This window comes from Mesoplodon mirus (genome assembly GCF_964341445.2).
Source record: "Mesoplodon mirus genome assembly, chromosome: X".
NCBI lineage: Eukaryota > Metazoa > Chordata > Mammalia > Artiodactyla > Ziphiidae > Mesoplodon > Mesoplodon mirus.
Window position 1 is genome coordinate 71,713,415 of NC_138981.1, and position 4,692 is coordinate 71,718,106.

The window sequence follows — 4,692 nt, forward strand, 5'->3', positions numbered from 1 at the left end:
TTCTGATGAAAGATCAGCTGTTAACCTTATGGGATGCCCTTGTATGTTATTTGTTGCTCTTCCCTTGGTGCTTTTAATATTTTTTCTTTGTATTTAATTTTTGATAGTGTGATGAATATGTGTCTTGTCATGTTTCTCCTTGGATTTATCCTGTATGGGACTCTCTGTGCTTCCTGGACTTGACTATTTCCTTTCCCATATTAGGGAGGTTTTCAACTATAATCTCTTCAAATATTTCCTAGTCCCTTTCTTTCTCTCTTCTTCTCGGATCCCTATAATTCTCATGTTAGTGTGCTTAATGTTGTCCCAGAAGTCTGAGACGGTCCTCAATTCTTTTCATTCCTTTTTCTTTATTCTGCTCTATGGTGGTTATTTCCACTATTTTATCTTTCAGGTTACTTACCCATTCTTCTGCCTCAGTTATTGTGCTATTGATTCCTTCCAGAGAATTTTGAATTTCATTTATTATGTTCTTCATCATTGTTTGTTTGCTCTTTAATTCTTCTAGGTCCTTGTTAAATGTTTCTTGTATTTTCTCCATTGTATTCACAAGATTTTGGATCATCTTTCCTATCATTACTCTGAATTCTTTTTCAGGTAGACTGCCTATTTCCTTTTCATTTGTTTGGTCTGGTGGGTTTTTACCTTGCTCCTTCATCTGCTGTGTTTTTCTCTGTCTTCTCATTTTGCTTAACTTACTGGTTTGGGGTCTCCTTTTTGCATGCTGCAGGCTCACCATTCCTGTGATTTTTGATGTCTGCCCCCAGTGGCTAAGGTTTGTTCAGTGGGTTGTGTAGGCTTTCTGGTGGATGGGACTAGTGCCTGTGTTTTGGGAGATGAGGTTGGATCTTGTGTTTCTGGTGGGCAGGACCACATCCTGTGGTATGGGGTGTCTGTTACCTTATTATGATTTTAGGCAGCCTCTCTGCTAATGAGTGAAGTTGTGTTCCTGTCTTGCTAGTTGTTTGGCATAAGGTGTCCAGCACTGTAGCTTGCTGGTCACTGAGTGGAGCTGGGTCTTAGTGTTGCGATGGAGGTCTCTTGGAAATCTCCCCATTTGATATTATGTGGAACCGGGAGGTCTCTGGTGGACCAGTGTCCTGAACTCGGTTCTCCCACCTCAGAGGCACAGGCCTGACACCTGGCCAGAGCACCAAGACTTTGTCAGCCACACAGCTGCTAGTGTTGGAGGGTCTCCTGCAGAGGCAGGGGGTCGCTGTGGCTTACCTTGGGGACAAGGACCCTGGCATCAGAATTTCTGGGATGTACTCTTTGCTTTTGCCCTCCCAGAGTCTGCCCTTAGACCCCTCCGACCAAGTTTTTTGTTTTATGAGATAAAATTTTCAACATGTAGTTAAAGCTGGTCTTCCTAAAGTCAGGCCGCCTTCAGCAGCAACTTTTTCCAGCCCCTCTTGCTCTTGTGTACTTTCGACATGATCCCACTGTCTTTGATGGCTGTCTTGCTCATTGACACAATATAACACAATTTCATCTTGTTTATTTCCTATCTCAAACCTAGAATTAGCTATTACCCCCAGTAAGTCCTCATACTTTTTCTGTGGAATAGTATTTAGAGAACTTTTTGTGCATCATTTTGTATATTTTTATCATAGACTAAAGGAAAAATATTTGTAGTCAATGTTGATTTAAGCTAGCTTTATTATAATATTACTTAAACATAAATCACTGTAGAGCTATGTATAAATAAATATCGTAGGCTTACGGTGCTTATACAATTAGAAAACCAAAGCAATAAACAACAAAACTAATAAATTAACAGCATTAATGCTATGCATTATATTGTTTTGCTGAAAGTAAATTACATTTCATAACATGAATATGGCTCCACAATAGCATATTGAACATAGCTTATCTTATTGTATACTATGGGATGACTCACTTGCCCCACCACTTTATTCCAGCTACCAAGAAATTGTACTATGTACAGCACACCTGGTATATGACCGGACCATACAATTTACAAAGTCTGACTCCTTCATTTCATATCAACCCAAAATAATTTAAGTGGTACTCTCTGGTGTTGATGTGCTTGTAAATACAAAAATAAATGTGAGTGTTGATAATGTATGACAGTGTTCAGTTACAAAGCAGTCTTCCTGGTGATTCTGAATATGCTTATGTTAATTTATTTTAGATTATTTCCTTGGGAGACGGCCAGGTGCTGATTAAAGAAAGAAGTCTAAGAGTTTTCAGAGAACAGGTTGAAGTTAAAGGGAATGTATCTGATGACAAACTGTGACTTTGGAAGTACATGAGGAAGGAGAGACAGCAACATGTGGTTTCTAAATGTACCATAACAAAACACTATTAGTTAGCCAAGACTACCAAGAGAAGTAGAGGGAGTGAAGTGAGCAAGCTACAAAACAAAGCAACTACAAACTACAAAGAGTTTATAGCACCTAACTAATATTGGTCTTGGGGCTAATGTGAAACTGCAAACCGCTGAAGCATGACTATAAAAGCAACACTTACTATTTAAAATAATAGCACAAACAGCCATCCTTAACATAGTATTTAATTTACCCTTCAAATAAATATTGACCAAATATCTAAAAGATGTATGTTGGATCGTTCCACATGGTTGTCCAGCTGGGAGTCCTACAAGTCTCCTTCTCTCCTTTCCTGAATATCATCCTTGACTTCCAGTGGGAGTTGACAGTAATGTTTAAGCAGGGGAATGAGATATCAGTTTTGTTTGTTTTGTTATGCAACGTGATCTTTGTGGTGGTGTAGACTCTACACAGTAAAAGATATCAAGTGGAGTAAAGAGAGACTTGTAGTCGAGAAATGAGTTAGGAGGCTATTGCACAGACCTATTTGCTGAGGGCCTCAACTGAAATGAAATTGAAGTCAGGAAGCTTGATTTGAGATATTTTTCTGATCTGGTGATTTTTTATTTCAGGATTTGATGACAAATGGACCAGACAGATGAACAAGTTAGGAAGGTGTTGCAGTAATCCAGGTAAGAAGGGATGTGAACCCAAACAGGGTAATGATATTAGGAATGGAAAAAATTGGATGAATTCCACAGATATTAAGGAAGTAGAAGTCTCAGGACATTTTGATGGAAGAGATGTTTGGAGAAAGAGAGGAGAGCAAGGATGATCTTCATGTTTTAAAAATTATCTACCACAATGTACTGTTCACAAAAGTTTTTAATGTAGAAACCCCACATCTTTCTCAGATTTTTCCATGTCTCCTATTGGAATTGTCACTGGGAGAAGACCTTTCAAATAGTATTTGCCAGGGTATCCAATGTAGAAAAACTGCATGGATGGGAATATACTCATAAAAATACCTTTCTTCATCTAGGAGGGAAAATAAAAGTGTAAACAAATAATACCTACAGGGGTCAGCAAACTATGGTGCACAGGCCAAATCTGGATGGCTGCCTGTATTTTTAATGGCCTGAGACTAAGAATGTTTTTTACATTTTAAATAGTTTTTAAACATTCAAAGAAAAATATTTTTTCAAGACACTTTAAAATGACAAAATTCAAATGTCAGTGTCCATAAATAAAGTTCTACGGAGCACAGCCATGCTCATTTGTGTACATACTGTTTATGTCTGCACTGGGGCCACAGCTGCAGATTGAATAGTTGTGACAGAGACCCTATAGCCCTCAAAGCCTAAAATATTTACTACTTGGCTCTGTACGTAGACAGTTTGCAGACTCCCGGTCTTCTATAAGTCAGATACTGTGCCAGAGCTTTCACACCGTGTCTCTTTTACTTTTCTCAAAACCTTTAGTGGTATATTAGGTTATACAGACATGGAGAAATTATCTAGCTGATGGAGAAAAATAATGTTTTATTTGTAAAATATTCAAATTATTTAGGCAAAGGTAATGTTACTTTTTCTTTTTCTTTTTTTTAAGGATCGTACCCTTTCCCTCCTTAAACTCTGCTATTCATTCCAAATGTTCATAGTACTAAAGCTAAATTTCCAGAACATAAGGCCCTTTGCAAATGCAACCTTTTAGTCACATTGCATCACTCTTTTCCCCACCCTTCACCACTGAATTTCTCACTGTTCTCCCATTTTGTCCAGACACAAGCTGAAAGTGACACATTCAAGATATTTAATATTCACTTCATTTAGGTCCTTTGTCCACCTTTCCCTTCTATGCTTTTCTTCACTTTACTTTCTTCATCGAAATGTCTACCATTAGGAAATATAAAAGAAATGAAGGAGGGAAACTGCAAAACACACAAGGGTTTCATTTGGGGGAGGTAAACCTCTTATCACTCTGGTCAGCCTAATTGGTCAAATCCTCGAGGGTAGGGCCGATTTTTTCTTAACGGCATCCAACATCTATGAGAGGTTCAGTGAGTGGCCATTCAGATATTAATTCTCCCCCTCCCCCTCTTCCTCTCCTTTGAGAAACCTGGAAAACAGAAAATCTTCCCACGGAAACTCCTCAGGGTCGCGCCAAGATCGAGGCTTGCGCACTGGGTCTCGGCCAGTAGCACAGCCCCGGCTTGCAAGTCCGCGGGGTCTCCGGGCAGAAACCCAGCGCGGGCTTCTGGATCGACCGCGCGCGCGTGCGCGCTCCCCCTCGGCCCCCTACCCTGCAGCAAGGGGAGCGTGACGTAATGCAACCTCAGCAAGTCAGCCGCGATATAAAGGAGGACTAGGCGGCGCGCCTCCCAGACGCAGAGTAGCTTGTG